Source organism: Dermacentor albipictus, unplaced genomic scaffold (genome assembly GCF_038994185.2).
Source record: "Dermacentor albipictus isolate Rhodes 1998 colony unplaced genomic scaffold, USDA_Dalb.pri_finalv2 scaffold_11, whole genome shotgun sequence".
NCBI lineage: Eukaryota > Metazoa > Arthropoda > Arachnida > Ixodida > Ixodidae > Dermacentor > Dermacentor albipictus.
In genome coordinates, this window is record NW_027225565.1 from 898426 (window position 1) to 922007 (window position 23582).

At 44.6% G+C, this 23582-nt stretch overlaps 1 long non-coding RNA gene across 1 annotated transcript; it reads left to right on the plus strand.

Annotated features, from left to right (window-relative positions):
- The first annotated feature begins 332 nt into the window (after positions 1–332).
- On the plus strand, positions 333–9910 carry LOC139051292 (uncharacterized). The gene is made up of 2 exons (XR_011509316.1): positions 333–522; positions 9370–9910. It is a non-coding gene; the product is annotated as an uncharacterized lncRNA (long non-coding RNA).
- Positions 9911–23582: the final 13672 nt, after the last annotated feature.

Sequence of the window (23582 nt, forward strand, 5' to 3'; positions counted from 1 at the left end):
AATTTGCGCCGCGTGTTTGTGCGGGTAAACTTAAGCGCAGAATTTTTTTTTGCGCGTTATGAAAACAATGCACTGCAGGTATTTTAATTAATGCAACGAGCTGTACGAAATATCAGTCAAGGGGTTGGAAACATCGCTATAGAGAATCCCGACTATTTTCTTTTGCGTGTGTGTATTTGGAGTTGATGCACAGTTTACTTTATTTACTTATTTTGGCTACATTGCGCCAATTGCGCTTCCATAGAATAAAGAAACGCGCTTCCGCGCGCTTGCCGACTCGATCGCAAGGGGACAGCCTGATCAACATCAATATCAGCAGCAATGGCGGATTTGCGCTTGCCGTGGCGCTTGCGAAGTTTTCAATAGTTTTCGCCTTTTAAGTGATTCTTTTGCGATTTTAACGTGTGGAGGTTCATTGTACGTCTGTTTTTTCAAGTTTGGCATGTGTTTTAACACATGTGAAGGTGTAGTCTTTTCTTCTTCAGCGGATATATGTACAAGACCCCGTTCACCGTCTATCAGGTAAGATGTGTACGTATGCTACACGCAAGCGTAGTGCTTCATTAAGCCACAGTGCACTACAAAGTTAAGCATGAACGGTACACAAAATTCACAAGTTCTAAGTATTGCCAAGAACAACCATTGATTGGCGAAGTTCTCACAGGCGTTGCAGAAGTTGTTGGGCGCGGCAGTGCTGAACGTAGCGTTAGCGGCTTAAATCGTGTTTTTTTTACTAGTAACAACGTGTCACTACTTCATATTATTGGCGGCGTCTCCAGGACACCAAATCGGTAACGGGGACACCAGAGCTAGAACCCGGACTGGTCCATGGGTTGGGGCTCGCCGAGGCCTGCGCGTGCTAGTAGTATATCTATGATGCCCGTAGGCTGTGTGTAAGTCGTACTTCCCGAATTTTCTGACGCATTTTAAGATCAGCTGTCCGCTTTCGCGGACAAAAAAGCAGGAGTCAGGGTGGTCCGTGGGTTGGGGCAACATAACCTGCTTCCAGTTTGGGACCGCCCTGCTTCCAGTTTTGATCCCTCCGCTACCCCTTGGGTACCCTGCCGCCTCCTTGATTATAATCTAATGCTCTCCTGAGGCCTCTGTTTGCCGGTTACATGTGCCCTCCTGGAGCACTACTTGTAAATGAATCCGATCTATCGTCGCAACGAAAAAAGCGCCCCGCGACTTCTACAACACCAGTCAGAACCTTGCCCATTGGTTTACCTATGTGTGGCCGCAAATACCTGAAACTCAATGCCAGTTCAACATATTTGTTGGCAAGGGTGTCAGGTCGTTGCTTTGTGTGGAATCGGCCTTTTCTCAATTCTTAAGAATTTAACTGGAATGCACCTGACCAGTGCTGCTCTGTGGTGCTTGCCACCAATCCCTTGGACAGGGAAGACATGAGTATCCCTGTGCATACACTTTATACGCAGTGGTGTGACCGCTTCCTTTGGGAAACTACCACGTTAGCGATATTGTGAGCGCAATGTGGCTTTCCTTCATCTTCCTCATCCGTACGTAGTGTGTCGCTTCTTCCTCGCCATAGCTCTAGCTCGGCAAGAATAAAGCGGTTCCTTAGAAGTGCTGAAGGTGCTGGGGTTCTGCATACCAAGGGCGTATAAGGTAACAGTGCTTGTGCCTTTAATATGTCGCATTCGATCATTTTGAGACGTGGTGGTGTTCATGCGTTAGCACGATTCCAGGACATCCACAATGTAAGAGGTACATGATTCTCTAATTGTATACTCTCTCCAGGCCTTTCTCACAACCTCAGCACAAGTAGTAGGAGCATAAAAAAACTGACAAAGCTGGTGCATGAATGTTGCCCAGTCAGAAAGATCTGGCTCTTGGATCAAAGCCATTTTTTTACATTGTAGAGGCAGACGGGCATGCTGTGAAGTTTCTAAGAACTGTCCCACCATTGCTGACTCTGTTGTACATTTATCAAACCACTTGATTCTCACCAAGCTCAAGCTATGGTGACAAAGACGCGCCACATGCTTTACAGTCACATATTGCACTCGCAATACATCTGTTATGCCAGTTTGCCGAAATGAGCATGCACAGTAGTGACGAATTCACTATGCGTGCACAGGGATTTGCATTTCCTGTCCTATGGGCTGTTGGCAAGCATCACAATGCTGCACTCGTCAGGTACACCTCAGCTTTCAGTATGTTTACATTCGGTTGCATGAACATGGAGGGAGTGCGTTCGCTGTAATCAGTACCACACATTTTGCTAATGTAGGCTTGAGTGGCTTTCCCATGCCTCCAATAATAGTCGGAATACTTCCATGTATGATAGAATGATGAGCATTTAACCTCCAGGCATGCAGCAGTCTTTACACCACTGCAAGGCAGAAGCAGCCTTCCCACCATGTTTACGCTCAAATAAATCCCATTATTAAGGCATTTTATGGGCCTCCCAAACCGCCTGCACCACCTGAATGATGTCACTTGTTGTTGCACCTGGCTGTTCATTTCATTTGGCATCCTCTGTTCGCACATATTCGTTTCCAATAATTCAAGAAAATTGCAGGGCTGGTTCGCAATCTTTTCTGTTTTCCTTATTTTTTTTATGGCCTTGTAAAACTGAGAAACGATAATGAAAAAAGAAACAAAGGCTGCCTTCCTGTTCCCCAGTGAAAGCATTGTTGCTTAGAAAGAGGCGCAGAAAAAGATGTATATGCATGTCGGACAGCCTGCACAAGGTTTTATCTTTGTCTCTTCAAACATTGCGTACCTGCGTCAGTGGACTCGCTGTTCTGTAGCATTATCCCTGGCAGCGGAAGCACTGTCCCAGAGCTCTAAAGAGTCATCGGAAGCACAGTGCTAAACCTTCATCCTTGAAATGTGAAGAATGTCACTGGACAGGACGAGAGATGACAAGGTGAGACTGATTGGGGCAATGTTGTGGTGATGGGTGCCACCTGGTTGAGCGCACAGTATGGTCCCCTGTCCTGAGAAAAGCTTTTCTGGGAGCTCTACACAGTGGAAAGGGGACCAGAGAAGTACAAGCGCACCAGGGGAGAAATGAAAGTCGCATTGTGAAGCATGGTACTGTCATTTCTGGTTGCTTCATGACGCAGTAATGATAGTCGCAGCACAATATTTTCAATTTATTCTGGCAACTCACGATATGCAAGTGAATGCTGCTTACTCTGATCATGTGGCTGCGTTTCAGTGCTTGGATATTGAAGGCCACGTTGCAAAATGCACAAGAGATTTATAATCGACTTCGTATACACAGAAAATACAAGAACAGTTCTAATAGCACTGAAAAGACAGAGCATTCACGGCGTCGTTCAAGCTCAGTGTCCTTGAGCGTGCACAAGAACTAGTCTAACTGATGTTATGACTGGCCTGTGTGGTCAACGATTTGTGTCGCGCCACCAAAGCAACAGCGAAAGGCTGGACCCTTTAGATACGCCGAGCCGCCTGCAACCATTGGAAAACGCCTAGGAGGCCCCAATAGCAATAAGACCTTATCATTTGTGCAGGCATTTTCGCCTTCTTACCCACGGCTTGCACAACACCCTGATGTCTGCTTAGTCTCCACAGTGTTGTCTCCCTTTAGCAAGTGGGACGATTAAGCTTCGTGTGAGCATTCGTTCTTTCTCTTCGTCCTCGGCAGGGAAGATGCCAGCGTTGTGTGGGTGTGTGTATGCGCATGTCAGTGCCTTTCCTTCTACTGAGCCAGTGGGGGTTAGAAAATTCGTTGAACACTTCCATGTATCGAGCGGCAGGTGCCAGCGTGGAGAGTGTTTTCTCTCTCCTTTTCTTGAGTGAGGGTATTCCAAACACTATAAAGGACGTCTTCGCTAATGGACTTCAGCCTTCAGTTTTTGAGCAAACTAGCATGTCTGTCGCTCACCATCGGGTAACTTGCAGAGTTGACCACTCCGTAACAATGTGAAGTAAACATCCATTGCTACTCGTTGAATTGTTGCCGTATCTCCTGCCTGGCCCCCTCGGCACTCATGAGCCGCTGCAAAATGCAGTCAGCGGCACGATCCGACAACCAATGGTAAGCTCCAGACCACCAAGCCCACGCTACTTCCACAGTCTTGGGTTCCCATATTTAATACGGAGCAGCAGCAAAAAAAGAATTGACATCTGTGAATAAGGTATGCAGATGTGGGCTGCTTCCCTTGAACATGGGAGGCAAATGCCTTCAGGAAGTTTAGTTGCACTTTGTTATATGAAAAGGCGTCTCACCAAGATTGGAAGTTGCAAACCGACAAGTGCAGTGCATAGATCACACACTAACAATCCTGTCTCCAAATTATCAAAATGATGCACAGTGGGAAAACAAATGAAATTTTAAACAAAAGCCATCATGGTCTCAACGAAGCCCTGCTTCAGCCAGAGTCAAGGTTACATGCACAAATGTCTCTATGCAAAACGTGCTGCCTGCAATATCACCAACCATGGCACGTGACTTTCGTAAGCCAACCAATGTTAAATGCCATCCCTGAATGTATGCCCCACAGCAAAAAAGAAAGGGAAGAAAAAAAGGAAAGAAAAGACGGCTCGTCATGCGAGTGTGACGTGAACCCTTGGCTCCGTCATGGGGGAAGATGAAGAAGGAAGATCACTTGGAGGCAAAGGGGTTGAGTGCCGTCACTTTTAGCACTCGCCTCCTGGCAGCGTGAAAATGCAACATTTCAATTTCTTCCATTTCCTTTAATAATGAACTAATTAGAAATATTTGTTTGACGAAATGCTCCCTTGACGGCATCTTACAACTTCCAATGTACCTATAACTAAAATTTGCCATGGTGCTTAATGAGAGGGGCTTTTCAGCCCAAATTAGATCCTGCAGACTATAGTACTGTATGGAAAATATGGTACATGGAACTGTAAAATTTAATTTTCCACAGCAATTTCTACCTGTGCAGTTGGAGTTGGCTTTGTCATAGCATAGATATGAGGACCGTGAAACAACCTTTATTCCCTAAAGATCCTGTCCTGTAGTATATTTGAGCATTTACATAAAGGCATGGAGACCCTCAGTGTGTTGCAATCTAAGTGGCAGCATATAGGTGGTGTGTGCTGCCTGTAGAGATGCCACTGTAAGCCATCTATGTATTGGCGAATTTCTGAATTGTGGATGGGAGAAGGCTCACGGCTGTTCTGCCTTTGCACCAAGCACTGCAGAGCACAGTGCTACAATTTTCTGTTTGTGCAGTTCGAAGAAAATTATTCCTGCAGTGGCAGTGACTACACAGAAAATGCACCCTACGAGAGTGGACAGAGTTCCAATGTGACTGTGGTTTGGAATGGTCCAGCCCCTGTGTATACAAGCACCGATTTTTCCAGACAAGTGTGACAGTGCCTGGCTTTGAATGCAGTGTGCTGCTTCATAAATATTGCAGTTGCCCAGCACTAAGCTGCCTGGATTATGTGGTTGCCATAATGACTTCTCTGTACCCGTGGGACAAATATTTGCACTCGAAATAGCGACAGCAGCCATGCATTTCCTGCTGACATAGAATTAGGTTCCACAATGTCATCTGATGTATGCACATGCTGTGATGTGGTTGGTGTGGCCATGCTCTTTTTTCCTCCCTTCAAGTATGCTGGTAAACTGCCACTAGTTACAGATGTCTGCAAGGAGTGCACACTGTGTGAGTGCTGCACATCAATTGAAATCACGATCACCACAGTGATGATAAAGGACACATTGAAAGGTAATCTGACAACACTTATCAAGACTGTCTACAAGTTTTCTGTGAGAGATTTCCTCAGGGTTGACAAAAACCATCTTAGGGACCATTTAATAGGGTGTTACCGCCCACATTATGAGATGCAAGAAAAGGAAGCCATTAGGATTTCTCTGGTGGTGCAAGGTGCTCAAATAGATGGCTTTGAATTGCAGTAGACATAAATATTATCATTCTTTCTGTCTGGGCACATAACTTCTTTGCCAACCTCTCTGTCATCTCTGTAGCACATTAATTTAGGATAGTAACTCCACTCTGACGCAGGAGATGAAAGTGCATGCCAGACATGCTGACCACACTGACTTGGAGAGTGCCACTTTCTTAAATGTGGCAAAAGTCTGTGTTTTGGGCGAAATAAGAGCTCATAGGCAATTTTTATCTGTGATAAACAGAAATATGTGCTGCCAGTGGTCAGACGCCATTGAGGTCGAGCTTCTCAAGCAAGTAGATGCCATCGAGAAGACCAAAGAAGCCAGTGATTAGCCATTGTGTGCAGCAGCTTCAGATGGCAAAGTCCAGCTTGGGTTTCTCTGCACAAGGTCACCAAGTGGCATTCCTAAGTAACAGGTATTTTTTACCCTAAACTGCTACCCTAGAGTGGCTGGAACATGCACCGTTCGTTCCAAGCATGCAGCTGTTATCAAAGCTTAGTTTAGTCAATTATTGAGGCTTAAGATGGTTTTAATGAATGTACAGTAGGAAACAATTGTAAAAGAATGTAAAAAAAATTTGAACTGTGTTGACTCTGGTGGCATACTGTTGCTATTCCTGAAGTTACGTCCTCAAATGACTTATGCTCCAGGTATTTGAGTAAAAACTATTGGTGTGGAAATATCAATTTTTTAATTTCAAAGCTAATTCGAATAATGAAACCTTAGTGCGAAGCGAATATTTTTCGAATATGAATACTATTGGTATTGCAAAAATCCATTTCTTTTCACCAACCAGATGTGCAAAATAGTTATACTACATAGACTGCATAGCAAATAATGTACAGGGATATTGTGCTTCGTGGTTAACAAAATTCTCTAATACAACACTTTTGTTTGACAATGTCATAATTGTAGTTACTTAATGTTTCATGAAGCAAGGACAACAGCTCAACATGTTCGAAGAGCAGTGACACCTAGTGCATGTCACCATCGATTCAGACATCAAAAAGAGCTGCTTAAGTGTCTGGTATCAGCAGGTCGCTCTTCGCAAGCCGAGCCAACAGTGGGCACCACGCTTACACCATCGCTCAAACGGATCTTCTTTTTGGACCAAAATGTCATCATGCAAATATCTTTGAACCTGCGATTGTGGTAGTGAAAATTTCTGCCACGAGTGAAAATTTCTGCTGGTTGATAAGCTCATCAGAGTCTTTCCGCAGTGCTGATGTGGAAGTGGCCCGTTCAGAAGCTTTTGTTGTTGAATGCATACTTCGGTTCCTTGGTGATGAAATTACCCTTCCTTTCTCTAAATCCAAGGGCGAGATCTCGCATTCTGAATGTTTGCTTGCGCTCTCATTATTCGCCATCACTGTGCTTTCGTCAGCGGTCGTCTGCTTGGTGAAGCGGGAGCGCCAATTGAACACTGCCTACTCACTGATGTAGGAGGTGAAGCAAACATTCAGAAAGTTAGAAGCTGGCGCAATTTCATCCCAGGTTGTTAATCCAGTTTGACATTGAAGCATCCTGGTAGTATTAAAGTACTTTAGAATGAGGTTCCAGAAGCATTGCCAAGTTTGCCACTTGGTGAAATTTGTAGTTTGGAACAATTTAGGCTCTTGGCGAGATTAGCAGTGAACACAGAGGTTTTCACATGGCGATTGGTGTTGTCCAAATGCATGAAGAGGTCACAGTATAGGTACTTAAGCTAGTGTCGGGTAACCATAAGCACCCGCAGGGGCCCCGTGACAGTGTCTCCTTTAACTTCAGATATGCTTCACTGCATGATGATAAATATGCTTCGCCGAATAACACGACTCTGCTGCAGCAAAGGTGACTTAAACCGACAACAGCCGAGAAGGTGCAAATAGCACTGCGCTGCCTGGTTCTTGCTGTTGGCCTTATTTTTCTTCTTTTCACAGTGTCCTTACTGTAAGTACACTCCAGAGTTACAATGCCGGAATATGCATGTGTGCACAAGCTTTCTTTCAAGAGTAACTCATGATCATAAGTTACGTCATCATGGTTTCGTACTATGTTATGGCATCATAAGCGAGACATAATAAAGGGGGCCTCAAAGGCTGCGGGAGAGACTAATCTTTTGTGCGAGATTGTGCTATCCTTGCTGCACGCAGTGCAATATTATGACTCTCATGTCTATGGTGGCATTGTCGATTATGAATGTTTCCTTACTGCGTTAAAAAAATGTGTAGTGCATCTTTCAGATAATAATGGCATTATAGCTTCAGAGTTGTTCCAAGTTTTGGGGACTTGTTCACTAAAAGTACATTATTAGAAAAGCTTTAGAATGTCTAGGTCATAATTGCATTTGAAGAACTGTAAGTCTTCCTACACATAGCAATTAGTAGCTTACTGTGCGATGTTGAAGGTGGTTTTTATTCATAGGCCCTACGCAGAGAGCAGCAACACAATGCCTGGCATGTGACAAGGGTTCGTAACAGTGTTTGCATTTCCAGTGCTCGTAACTGATTCAAGTCTTAATGCATAAATTTGCTTTATGAATTATTTGTAGACAGAAGGTGCTTGAATATTGGTTGCATGAAATGCTCCAATGCACACTGTATACGTATAGGGTGTCTTTTATTACCATACAGATTTTCTTGTTTTCAAGTTATGAGCGTGGAAAATGTGGCACTCTTGCAGAGGAATTCCTCTAATGCACTCTCATTTCTTACAAATCTTGAAAGTTGCACCTAATTCAAGATATTCATCATTGAATTTCACTGGTAAATCGAGGCAATATTGGAACTGAGTGTGCTGGGAGTGCAGAAAAGAAGGTCCCGCTATCTCATCAGATGGAAACATCTTGGCCAGTCATTGTAGCTGCTGATACGACACACTTTGCCTGGCAAGCATGTGCGTCAGTGTGCCATATCAGGCTATCATTTAAGCTTTGTCCCACACTTCTTGACAAGGCACTGCCGCCTGATGTGGAGGAGGATGCACCAAGTATTGATTGTACTGAATTGAGCGCGGTAATGAATATCTCAAAATAAGTGCAATTTTCGAGATTTAGAAAAAGAAAGGGTGTGCGTTCACATGCGACTGCCTCCAAATATGCCATTTAGAAGGCTGCCGCCAAGTTACTAATAAAAAAGTGACTGAATTTTTCAAAATTAATTTTCTGAAACTCGCATTATTAGCAGCATAGTGTGTCCACCTCACCTAGAAACTCCTTTGCAAAAACGCCGGGCTCTCCGTGCTCAAAACTTTTTGCTAAATATCTGCATGGTTAAAAAAAAGTAGATATGCACAATTGTTTATGCATGAAAGTCGTACACTATCACTTTTCAAGATTTTTGCCCTTCTATGCAACACCATAAAAATTGGAAATAGAAGCTTCAGGTGACCTATCTGATTTGTAGCAAGTTGCATGGCCATAATATTGTTTTAATTCGCTATTACCTTTTACTGTGATGTCGCCACTGCAGCAGCTCGATCTCGATGGCTGTGGCTTTTCATTCCAGGTCACAAAGCTGCACCCAGGTAGAGGCAGATTCCAAAAATGCTTGTGTACTTAAGTATAGCTGCACATTACAGAATCCGAGGCCCTCAACAATCATCCGTAGCCCTCTTGTAGCCCACGAGTTCCTTATATTTTATTGGGATTGAAGAGCAACGTTTGTGCTATATCCCTCTATTTCAGACGAAATAATGTGCATGCAAAATTATATCTTCATTACTTTACACCATAGTACCAATATCTGTCGTGCGTTGATTTTTGATGTCTTTGCATTTGCTATAGCAAGGATTTTTAAACATCAGCCACAAAAGAAAAAATAAATGGTCAAAGAACCAAGAAATGGTGTGTAGCAGCTCCCTTCTTTTTTTAATTGGCGGCAAGTTTTGCACTCGTTGTGTACTTCAAAAGAAGTGTTACCTTCCTGCTTTGGAACTTTGTGGTTTTGTTCTGCCAGCTGCTTGACCAAAACAAGCAAAATGTACTTCGGATATTCCACAATTCTGTATGCATTTGGTACAATAAAATTTGTTTCAAGAATGGACAAATGCAGTGATGATTGTATTGAAAACTGCAACATGCCGATTTTAGTTTCATGCTTCATTAATTTTCTCAGAGCCCCAAAGAAAGCATGCGAGGTTTGAAAATATATCATGCGACGAAGTGCTGGCCTGCCATGACATTAGTGCACTCGGTCTAGAGAACTGATTGATGCTGCACATACATTGAACATGGTGGCCATGACCATCCCTCATGAATTGGCATTCCCTGCCTAAACCACCTCACCAAGACAGCCTGTTAACAGCAAGAAAGCTGACGAGGATTCCAAGAATTTCTATGCACTATTAGTATCGCCCTACTGAAATTACTCCATTTGTTTGCTGACAATTGTCTTGACAAAAGTGGAAGCCGAATCGGTTGTGTTCGATCAGTTTTATTTACATACAACCTATTATAATGTGGACCTTTCTTCGCCTCTTCAACTGTTCCACAGCTGCTGCTGCCATCTTGCATGCCACATCGAGGAAGGGGGGGGGGGGTCAATGTACATGGCAGGTGCATGGGAGGATTTTCCAAGGAACTCTGGAAAGCTGTAATCAAATTGCGGGCAAAGTTTAAAAAGTCTTAAATACAAAAAGGGTGAAGAGTATTGTAACCTTGTACATGTTGATCACACCACATGTTTCAGCTGCAGCTGTAAGTGCCTTGTCTCAACCAAGCTACAGTTCTTGCAATGTTCCACTTTGTGATACTCAGTATGAATTGATAAGACTAGCTGCTATTCTAGTGGTTGTGCAGGCCACAAGGGAACAGTGCCTGGCCTTTGTGCTCGTATGTGTAAATTTCTCTCTTTCGGTCTCGCCCAAGCCACACCAAAATGTTATCCACAAGTGTCGAGCCAAAAAGGCCTGGCAACATCTCGTATTAAGCCGTTTGACCCATTTTATTGCACTGATACACACGGTGCAACCAAATGTAGGAAATGACATCGCCTAGGTGATTAGTAAATTACCCTTCTAAAATACCACAAGAGCAACTTTGCTGTGGCAAGAGCCTTAGCAAAAACATAAGAGACACAAAAATGAAGGAAAAGCGACACCTTCAAGTTCCCGCACCAACTCACCGTGACAAGCAAAGATTTTGACAGTGTCTGCTTGAGCTTAGTTATTTGGAGATACATGCAGTTGAATGCTTTTACGAGCATTGAGATGCCCCACTATGCTAGCTTGCCTTTTGTGGCTATAGAAAGTTGTATACTGCCACAAGTCTGCCTATTCCGATTAGAATCTATATCGAAGCTGCTTTGAGCAACAGGTGGTATTCTATTTCAGCGCTAATGATACATTGAGAGTAGTGTGCCTGGAAGGAATAGACAAAAGCATTGCAGAAGCTGCAGTACTTTGTGCTCGCTGAATGATCACACGAGAAGGTAAAGATGCCATCAGAAAGCATCTTTCGTATGGAGTCTCTTTAAAAGAAAAACACTACAACTAGACATGGTGACAGTTGTGGGCAAACTAAAAATATAATGATAGTTCAAGGTGTGGTATGGCATGTTTATGCTATTTCTGAAAAAATAAACACGGCAAGTGTGTCCATGCCAACAATTGACACAGGATGTGCAGATGCAAAACTGCAATACAGCACCAAGCCGTCAAAACGACAGTATGCAAGTGGTGGTCCAGCATCAAAACTTCAATGTCCCTACACTGCAACACTGGGAGGCCATGCTGCGTGACAGAAGCCTGGGTGGCCAGCAGGCACTGCTCTGTCGGGCACAGGACGTGGCAGCAACTATTTCTCCTAAGGATTCAATAAACGGATTTCTCTACCTCACCCGCCATGCGATGCGCCATGTGAGGGAATGACAGTGCCACTACTGTCACAGGATATGGATGGTGCACAACACCACCTTGAGCATCGGAGCGCACGTCTGTCTGTGAGCTCTGTGTACTACAAACACAAGTGGTGCATGCAAGGTAACATTTAACACATCACTGCCAAATGCCATCAACGAACAGAAGCAGCAAAGAAAGCTGCTTACATAATTTTCACAGTGTGTCGCAACTGCATATTTTTTACATCCTGTCTGCATGCCGCATTGTTCATCACTGCTAAAAAGTGCATAGTTGCATGGTACTTTTTTTCGATTTTGTGCACTTTCTTTTGTCTTGAAAAAATAAAGCAGATGTCTCTCAATGAGCCGTAAGTACTAAAGTTGCTCAAAAGGGTAGTTTACTGAATTGATTGCATCTGAGTACTGCAGGCCTAGTTTCTTTCGGTCTTTCTCTTTTAAAGCCTCGGCACAAGTTAGCTGAAACACCGTGTATACTGGACAGCTTGCCTGGCTGCCCGCACCGCCGAGGCGGAGTATCTTACGTTTTTGTGGTGCACTTGTCGCCGTCTCGTGGCACCGGTCGTCCATCCTTATCGCGCACACGCCAGCGTCGTCTGGTGTTCCAATTGGCTGCAGCAAAGCGGACAGCTCTGGCGGGCAGGAAAAAAAGTGGTCCGCGAGCGATCGGGCTTGCTGCCTCGTTTAACGCCTGCTTTTATCCGCCTGGCCAAGAGCTTTGCCCGGTTTAGCCGCTCCGTCTTCAGTGTGAACGTGCCTTTAGAGTAAAAAATCAACAGCTTACGCTTCCACATTTTTTGCTTGGTAGCTACATTCAATTTGCTTGCTCCTCGTCTTTTAGATGTCTAGGCTCCTCACATTTTAACGTGGCTGAATAGTGCACAAATCAGAAACGAGAGTTTCTGTGGCCTAGCCTTCTCACACTTGCAAGGATACCATCCAAAATTGACCTATTTTTCTTATGGGGTGCCCACTGATTATGAGGATGCTGACATCGAAGGATCTCGAGTGGTTCTCTAGCATTTTGGTGACAAACGGAATACAGTAAATGCCGAGCTACAACTGACTTGATATCTGTCAGCACCAATGAACGCAGTAGTTAGTATTCTCACTAAATTGAGAATCCAGCCCAACAGCAGATGGACACCAGTGGTTTGAATACCCCGTGTTGGCAAATTTAACTGGCTGAAATCAAGCATTTAAAAGACACACTCTTAGTTCCATCCCTTCAATCTGTGAGCATAATGAAGATCAAAGGTCAGGTTATGTGGCTGCAGCACCTTCTGTTCATGCAGCATACCTTGTGTGCAAGCCACATCTATTTACAACAGAAACCGCTTTCCACCCGTGAGCTAATGTTTGGAGTTAAAATATGGTAGAATTTTTTATCCAGCCAACGCGTGCACGCTGAAATCCAAGTGGTACAGCCAATATGTGCCTGTTTAATCACTGCAATGCATTGAGACACTTCCGACAACGCACGGCTGTACCAGAAAAGGTTTTAATTTTTTTCACTAATGCCATGTACTTATGAACTTTTATGAATGTACCTGCAGCTTTCGCAGGCTTTCGAGTAGCTCGAGCGTAAAGTGGCCTGTGTGTTAATGCTATTCAGCCGGAGTGCAATAGGAGCCAGTCAAATGAGTAAAACATGAAGTCAATGTGCACACAAAGACTACATGTACCCTTGCATGACTTCGTGCCACAGGTAGCCAACAGCTTCCAATTCACAGTTCTTGTAATATGCTTGTGGCAGCCACCTACAGTGATCTATTTGATTTAACGGGGATGTGTATGTTGGCTGAAAAAGAGAAAATATGCTAGGAAATATATTAACACCGATGGATGCAATATATCCTTTCCGGTAGAGTTTTGCACAGAAAAGTTAGCAGATTCCATGCATATGTGAAAATCGGTTATAAGTGAAGCCTTTGTAATGTTCAGTAAAATGCAACCACTCGTTCACTTCTATAACTCTGCACACAATGCATGTCCTGGTCTCGTTGAGTTCATTTTTGTCCATACTCGGTTGCTTTCGATGCTGACTTTCCGACTTCTCTGTGGCTGACTTCTTAAATTTCCTGTTGTATACTTAATTTCTTGCCTCTTGTTCTACGTGTCTACCCAGTGGTACATGTTGAGCTGCACTTAACAGGTAATCCAATTTGCCATTTGGACACATGCCAAGCAGCACATATCCAGTGCCATACACAGTGACCAATATTGGCAGGACTGCAGCAGCCACCACCCACTGAGCAAGGAAGAGGCAAAGAGGGTTTCGTTTTAAGAACCGCTCATTAAAGTTATTCAATCAATCAATCAAAAATATGTAGCAGCTTGCATATGTAGGAATGCGATTTATTTGCGATGCTAATAATTTGATCACCTGTTTTGGTAGCTGTGGGCACGAGAAATTTAGACACCTAACCGCACCAAAATTCACCTATTATGAAAACGCGGAATTTCGATCAAAAGAGTCCATTTGCCGCTGTGGTGGTTTGAAGGACGGCGACAGAATAAACCAAACATTGTAGAAAGGGAAGTTAACAATCTGCGCAACCGCTCTATCGCGTGTTTGACAAAGAAATTGACGAAAAAATGTGCTTAACGTGATTCAGAAACATGTCTACACAGGAACGTTCAATGGTAGAAATTACACTTCACCGCTACAGAGTAGCGAAGTTGCCCTGAATAGTGGGACCAATATTTTCCGACCGCCCAACAAAGGGTGAAGTGCGCACAGTATGTACGGCAACACTTGCTTTGTTCACCGCAGTAATGCCACCCTGTAATGGAGACAACTACGACAAACGGTCCGCATTTCTTCAGCAGCGAGCAGCGAGAAAAAGTGAAACATTTTTTTACCGAGTCAGAAATAAGCCAAGCGTGTTCCTGACGGTATGTAACGGCATGCCGCTGGAAAAAAGGGGTCCATACCTCGGGGCTCAAATTCCGCAGACACGGCATGCGCTTCAGCGTAGCCGTCAATTTGCGGTTGAGCAAGCGACGTTTTTGCATTTTCTGTTCCGCATCAGCATCTTCTAGCCAGCGAGAGAGCACCTTGAAAACCAGCACGACGGGCGCCGTCTCGCTGAACAATCAAGGCCTAAAATTTAAAAGAAAACACAACTATTAGCGCTTATTGTTTCAAATTTTGTGATTTCAGTAGACTTACCTTGATGTTGCTGCATATTTCTCGTAGATCCATGTTGCTTTTACGGTCATTTCCGCCAACATAAAGAACGGCGAAATCGACACGCTCGAAGCGCATCGTGGAGACAGCCCACGCCAGCCACACTGAATTGTAGCCAGCAAAACTGAATGTGCAGTCTTTAATAGACTCAATTAGGCGCAGGCGCGACCTATTAAAGAATTTAACCTGACTCGCCGACAATGACGCCGCGCAAGGACGGCCTGACTGAACACGATCCAGCGAGGCGTAACAAGACCACGCGAACGAACCTACGTGAGCCGGCAGAAACCACAGGGATTTAGCAGCAGCACCTAGCAGCGTCTTTCCCTAGGCGTACAAGTACCTATCTGGGGGCAGGGAGTACGGCACTGGCTCACGTCACATCCGGTTTTCCTCTAAACCGGGTACAGCCGGCCTGCGGGGATACGCTTCTTGAACGCTTGACTGATAGCATTGACCAGGCTCACCTGGGTGCGTGGGGGAGAGGCAAGGGGGGGCTGAAGGACGGAAAGCTAGGCCGAAAAAAAAATCTGGAATGCGCCGTGCCTACTAAAGGCAAAGACAAGAGGTTGTTGACACGCAAATGCCAAAACGTGCAATTAATTTTTTTTCTGTCAGGGGCATTCATACAATGAGCTTACTACACATGCACGAACAAACAAATATATTAGAATAGGTGTAAAGCAGTGATTTGGGCTTGTTGGTAAGACATCGTGAGGATTATAGCGCGTTAAAAAGACAAGGACGAAGGTGAGACGTGACACACACAGGCGCCTGTGTGTGTCACGTCTCACCTTCGTCCTTGTCTTTTTAACGCGCTATAATCCTCACGATTAGAATAGGAGCATGATGATTATGTCGCCGCAAAATGCCATGCATGCTAAACAAACAAACAATAGTTTCACTAATGCATACGCGCTCCATCTCGATGCAATATAAAATGGTTCCATCAGCTCTGAGGCACTGTAATTCTCGATTCTCCTCAGAGTCCTGACCCACCAAAGCCGCGGAGCGTACATGCAAAAAATACAATGCGCAGGCAAATTCACAATACCGTTGCTTCTTATGGAAAGCTCAAGTTCTTATTCACGATCAATAAAGCAGCGGCTAAATTTATGCGACTTCCCCTGCTTGCTACGTGGTACACTGGCTTTTCTCTTTAGGGGACACATTTCGGTAAAGGAGAAGTGCAATAATGGCGGTGTACCATTCATGGAGTTGACATGGGAGAACATATTTTTGGTTCCTGCGCAGTGTGCCTGTGATCAGTGCGTTAGTTTTCAAAACATGTTGTTCAATCTCAGCAAGTCGTAGAGCACTAAAAGCCGACAAGGCGAAAATTAGCCTATTACGGGCCAATGTCCTCCAAAGAAAGCCAACTAGTAACCCATATTGGCAAATCCATACGAAAGTCGGTCCAATAATTCCCGCCTTGTTGAACGGCAGTGCCAATATTGTTTACTGACTGTGTAAAGTGGGCCAACATTGGATCTCTATCAGAATGGCACAGCCAATATTGTTTACTGACTGTGTAAAGTGGGCCAACATTGGATCTCTATCAGAATGGCACAGCCAATATTGTTTACTGACTGTGTAATGTGGGCCAACGTTGGATCTCTGTCAGAATGGCACAGCCAATATTGGCGCCACGCTGTTAACCTTAGGCCAACATTCGGCCAGGAACCAGAATGGCACTGCCAATATTGGAACCATGCTGTTAATCTTAGGCCGTCATTGGGCCAAGAAGTGCCAATATGTTTCCAACGTTGGCCCAACCTGACGTGCCACCTGGGCTATTGCATTCAATATGAGCTGCAACAGCGAGCTCTGTTGGCTTTCCCTCCTGGTCAAGCTGGTGTTGCTGCGAAAATTTTTGACCAAGAAAAGTGGAGGTTTTTAATTATTTCAGAAATGCATGTAACATCATGCTTTTGGTTGTGTGCTGTTTCCATGGAGTGATAAGTACTGGTGCACCAAGGTGCGGGAGATCCTGTGTCCTTAGTGCAGCGTGCGTTGTTATTGTGCTCTGCATCTTGCCGGCAGTGTACTATCACTGCAGAGGAAAATGACGCAAAGCATCGGGTGTGTGCGTTGCTGGGATCGTGAAACAAATTTTTTCCTGAAAGGGTCACGTTATACATGCTACCACATGACAGACCAGGAGCGCGATATGACTACGCCTCACACATTCTGGCTCATACTGAACAACGTAGTATCATAGCTAAGGCTAGGCACCATTCACAACAGCCAGTCTGTCCATTAACTATATGGCTGTAGCAGGCACGTACCCAGGATTTTTTTCCGGGGGGGGGGGGGGCGCCACCACCTCCATAATCATCATCATCACCATCATCATCATCATCATCAGCCTGTTTTATGTTCACTGCAGGACGAAGGCCTCTCCCTGCGATCTCCAATTACCCCTGTCCTGCGCCAACAGATTCCAACTAGCGCCCGCGAATTTCCTAATTTCATCGCTCCACCTGGTGTTTTGTCGTCCTCGATTGCGTTTCCCTTCTCTTGGTACCCATTCTGTAACCTTAACGGTCCAACGGTTATCTAACCGGCGCATTACATGACCTGCCCAGCTACATTTTTTCCTCTTGATGTCAATTAGAATATCGTCTATACCCGTTCACTCTCTGATCCAAACCACTCTCTGTCTTAACGTTATGCCTAGCAATCTTCGTTCGATCGCTCTTTGCGTGGTCCTTAACTTGGTCTCAAGTCTCTGCCCCATATGTACTGGCAAAATGCACTGGGAAATGCACTGGCAAATGCATTGGCACTGGACATATTGCACTGGCAAAATGCACTGATTGCACACCTTACTTTTCAATAATAATGGTAAGCTTCCAGTCAGGAGCTGGCAATGTCTGCCGTACGCGATCCAACCTAATTTTATTCTGTGAATTTCCTTCTCATGATCAGGGTTCCCTCTGATTAATTGACCTAGGTGAACGTACTCCTTCACAGTCTCTAGTGGCCGACTGGCCATCCTGATCTCTTGTTCCTTTTCCCGGCTATTTATCATTATCTTCATCTTCTGCATAATAATATTCAACCCCACTCTTACACTCTCTCTGTTAAGGTCTCCAATCATTTGTTGTAACTCGTCTGCACTGTTGTTCAATAGAACAATGTCATCGGCAAACCGAAGGTTGCTGAGATATTTGCCGTCGATCTTTACTCCTAAGCCTTCCCAGTTTAATAGCTTGAATTCTTCTAAGCACGCAGAAAATAGCTTTGGAGAAATTGCGTCTCCCTGTCTGACTCCTTTCTCTGTAGGTATCTCCCTGCTTTTCTTGTGTAGAATTAAGGTAGCTGTAGAACCTCTGTAGATATTCTAACGCGAAAGACGAGTCAGAAGACGAGAAACTATTTACAGACTATATTTACAACAACGGTTGCAGCGCTGACCGGTTAATTCACAGCGCGAGCCCAGTTCGTTCTTCCTCTTCTTTTCTGGAGTGATGGCGCCTACGCGCCTCGTTCAAACAAACAAATACCTCACGCATGTAGCAATATTTTTTAAGCTTTTTACGTAAGCGTTCTGTACTCCTTGATTACGCAGTGCCTCTACGATTGCTAGTATCTCTACTGAATCAAATGCCTTTTCGTAATCTATATAAGCCACATAGAGAGGCTTATTGTACTCTGCGGATTTCGCGATAACCTGATTGATGACATGGATGTGATCCATTGTAAAGTATCTCTTCCTGAAGCCAGCCTGTTCCCTTGGTTGACAAAATCCAGTGTTAACCTTATTCTATTGGAGATTATTTTGGTAAATATTTTATATAATACTGGGAGTAAGCTAATGGTCCCATAATTGTTCAATTCTTTAACGTCTGCTTTTTTGTGGATTAGTATAATGTGTGCATTCTTCCAGTTTTCTGGGACCCTTGCAGTCGATAGACACTTCGTATAAAGAGCCGCCAGTTTTCCAAGCATTATGTCTCCTCCATCTTTGATTAAATAGACTGTTATTCCACCTTGTCCTCCCGCTCTTCATCGTTTCATGTCTTGCAGGGCCCTTCTGACCTCATCGCTAGTTATAGGAGAGTTTCTGTATCCTGTTCATTACTGTTTCTACGTGAACTATCGTGACTTCTCTGGGTACTGTATACAGGTCAGCTTAGAATTTTTCCGCTGCTTTTACTATAACTTCGAGATTGCTGATGATGTTATCCTTCTTATCTTTTAGTGCATACATCATGGTTTGTCCTATGCCAGGTTTCTTTTTTACTGATTTTAGGCTGCGTTCATTTTTTACGGCTTCTTCAGTCTTTCTCATGTTATAGTTTCGAATATAAGTTATTTTCGCCTTGTTGATCAGTTTTGACAGTTCCGCGAATTGCGTAACGCTGTGCGGCTGCCAGTCCCGTACAACCACGTAGAGCGCAGGACTCTGTTATTCTAGACGTACTGCGCTCACTGCGAAAGGTTAGAAAAACGCCCACATAAGCACAGCAAAGAAGTGGCTACGTGAGGCGGTTCGACCGATAACTGTAGAAGCGTCATTCAAAACAAGTAATTGTTCTCCACTTCCGGCGGCGTTTTCTCTACTTCCTTTTTAAATAAAAATATGTTGATCCATAAATATTCTCATAAACAGCGGTTAGCTTTTTTATTATTCGCTTTTGCTTGCAGTTTGGTTGTTGCCTTGGCTCTCTCCCTTAGTAGATCGCTTAATTTCTCAACTCCTTGCGATTTTTGTTTGCAGTTGCCAATTTTGCACGAAAAAATGCTATACAGTTAGGGAAAAACAGACGAGGTAACGGGCGACAGTCATCTTGTTTATGGGTATAAGGGTTATTGCAGGGTTCCATGATAGACGCTCTTTCACATTATTTTATTTCCCACCTTAGCTAACCCATATCACGTGTATATGGTTCCGGGCATCTGCCAGCGTCGCGACGAGCCGTAACTCAAGAAAACAAAGAAGCAAAGGGATAAGTTGAACGCAATTGGCGTTTTCTCCGGCCGCAACTCGTTCCATGAGAGTACAGACCAGCTGAGTAACAGCCGCATCCCTCTCCTGGTCCCAAGATCAGCCTAAACAAAGAAGGTTGAACTAACAAAAGCAACAGCTATGCGCGTGACGGTTGAAGAGATGGTGACAACTGAACGCATCTCGAGTTAGTCGCGCGGGTGCGGAATCTACGAGAAAACTGTCCTTCACATTACAAGAGATGCCGATAACTACCGCCATCTAAAAGGAGTAAAAAAGGCAGCATAATGCTGACCGATGAACTGCTGCGAAGTCTCAACATTGATCTGCCGGCGCTTTAGGAATGTGTGAGGAGTGGTGGCGTGGGTGGGGAGGGGGGGGTTATGCCACTTGATTTCGGGGGGGGCCCGGGCCCCCCCGGGCCCCCCCCTGGGTACGTGCCTGGGCTGTAGTGAACGCTAAAATGCAGGGATAACACCCTTTTGGAAGGGTGTTGTCCATGCTACACCCATATTGAAAGGGTGGTGTCTGTGTTACACCCATATAGGAAGGGTGTTGTTTGCTTTACACCCATAGGCAAGGTGACGCCATATTAACACATTTTCCTTTGTGGGGTGTTAATTTACACCCCTATGCTTGGGGTGTAGCAATACACCCATTGAGGGTGTCACCCATGGACATTTACACCCGTAAGGGTGTTAAACTTTATAGAGTATGTCATTCCATCGACCTAATTTCAGCGTAATCTTGCATTCGTCATTCTGTCGGGATCATGCCGTCGTTGTCATGTCATCGTCGTCATGCAGTCGTCGTGACGCGGTCGGGGTCGTACCATCATCACCATTCCAGATTCGTTATCCCATTCTCGTCATACTGTCGTCGTTACGCCATCGTCGCAATGCACTCGCCGTCATCCCATTGTCATCCCGCTGTCGTCGTCATGCTGTCGTCGTAATACCATCGTCATCATATGGGAATCGTCATCCCATTGCCGTCATACCGTCGTCTGCATAACACATTCGTCGTTCCTTAGACGTGATGCCATGGTCGTCATAGAGTCGTCATGCCGTCTTGGCCATGGCCAACCCTGGCAAGCGAGTGTCACAACATTGTGGGCCAATCCAGGAGTGATTGTAGGCCGCTTATAGCTGGAGCAATGGATATTTCGCAGATTCTAAATGACGTTATCTTCAGCAATACGGTGCATTGCTACATTGCTTAAATACCAATTTCAATAACGTCGACAGTAACGGAGGGATGGGCTATGCCGTGTTTTTTAAATGTTACTATATTCGCAAATTATTGAATAGACAAAAATATGCAAATAACTGTTGTTGCGTTTCGTACATCATTCGGAGCCCATATATTTCTCCAGAAGCATTAGACAGCACTTTGTATTTTAATATTGCCAGATAACAAGAGCCGAAGAGATACCCAGCATGCTGCAGTAGCCACAAATCAATTAATGAGCTGTATTGTGCCTTGGAAAGCCCATTTAGCGCCAGCAAACAAGGACTGAAGGCAGACGACACCACAATGCGCTAACTTTAACAACTTGATTTTTAGGAAACACACCCATTTAACACATGCACAGTGGCACCACCTCATCCAAATCTTAACCATTCAAAAAAGCCGTCTCGTCCTTGTCTAACAAGTCGACCGAAAGGGCACTAACACACGTATCACTATTCCGACAGATAGCCTGAGCCTCCATAATCTCTCGCACATCTTTATCTTCGTGCTTCGCAAGAACCCGGCAAGATCCACACAACGGCACACAGCCGCATTCCTGACAGTGAGTTGACATATGACCGCATTGCTTATTTTTCGTGTTTAGGCAATGTTCCCGTAATTAGTCACTGAGACACCATTCTGTCTGTCCGATGTATTTTTTTTTCACAGGACAGCGGGAGCTCATAAACAGCTTCTACACAACCCATTGGTGCTTTACGATGATTCGTAGAGCATCCCACAGATGGCTTACGGTACGGGTCCGTTCATCGGCATATTTTTGACAGCTTTTCTGGTGCTGAAAAGACCACTTTTGTGTCCACCCTGCTAGCCATTTTCTTAAGACTATATGCCGTTCTATGCAGGTAGGGCACTACCGCTATCTTCCCTCTGCGTTCCGTCCGTCGATTTGCCGCGTTCCGAATTGTGCTATTTGAACCGCATCTTTTTAGCAGCCCCTCTTCGACCGAAACTTGCATTGATTCCGGAAACCCTGCTGCTGATAACCTTCCCGACTGATCCATAAGACTCGTATAGATCTTATGGTGGCAAGATTTCTTTATTGCATTTCCAAAGCATAAGTTGGCAATGTTTCTCTTGACGAGCTTCGAGTGGGCACACCGATATGGCAACAGGGGCATATTAGCTCTAGGTTTATACTCCCAACACGTGTGCCGTTCCATGAACTCGAGCGGAATATCTAAGAAACGCAGCACGTTATCGGTGGGCTCTTCAATCGTGAAAGTAAGTGGGCTAAGGCCTGCAGAAAAAACTTCGTATAGCTTGCCTACTGTAAAACGTGCTTCTGGTTCGAAAAGCACAAGATAGTCATCAACGTTCCTGACAACTTTAACCACCCTGTGCTCCGACAAGGTACGAGACAGGTTTTTGTTAGGGTGAGCTAGAAAAATGTCACTTAGTATAGACGCCAAACATGAACCGATGCAAACCCCCTGCTTTTGAATCAATATGTCATTCCATGCTGCATACGTCGAGTGCAGAGAGCAACTAAGCATACCTAAAAAGCCCTGAACGGATAAACTGGCTGCATTTTGAAATGAACCCACACCATACTCGTCTATGCACTCTTCTACGGAAGGTATTAGTTTCTTTTGAGGCAAGGAGTAATACAAGTCCTTTATGTAGAAGGAGCAAGCTGATAAGCTTTTGTCACAATTTTCTTTCAAGAAATCTACGATTCCTGCAGAGCTTCTAACCAAAAATGGGTCGTCAATAGTAAGGATTCTGAGATTTTCTTGCAAGAGCGAAGTTCTTTTGCCATGGGACCCTGTTTCTGAAACCATTGCCCTTAATGGGCAATCGGGTTTGTGCGTCTTCGCGCTAAACATAATTCGAAGGCAACCAGACTTCGCGTTGTCACTTTCACGGACCAATTTCACGCGCCACTGTGTGTGGGTTAAATAGGTGTTTCCTGAAAATCAAGTTGAAGTTAGCGCATTGTGGTGTCGTCTCCCTTCTGTCCTTGTTTGCTGGCGCTAAATATGCTTTCCAAGTCAGTTTACCAACACGCCCAACAAATGGCAATGCTGTATTATGCCAATGAGCGAGCACTAGCGTTGTCTCTATCTGAGATCAGTGTATAGTGTACTGAGATCAGCTGTGTCTTACCAGTACTCACTTACGCGGCAGAAACCTGGAGTCTAACGAAAAGGGTTGTACTTAAATTGAGAACGACGCAACGAGCTATGGAAAGAAGAATGATGGGTGTAACGTTAAGGGGGGATAAGAAGAGAGCATATTGGGTGAGGGAAGAAACGTGAATTAATGACATCTTAGTTGAAATCAAGAAAAAGAAATGGGGCATGGGCAGGGCATGCAATGAGGAGGGAAGATAACCGTTGGTCATTAAGGGTTATGGACTGGATTCCAAGAGAAGGGAAGCGTAGCAGGGGGCGGCAAAAAGTTAGGTGGGAGGATGAGATTAAGAAATTTGCAGTGACAACATGGCCACAATTAGCACATGAC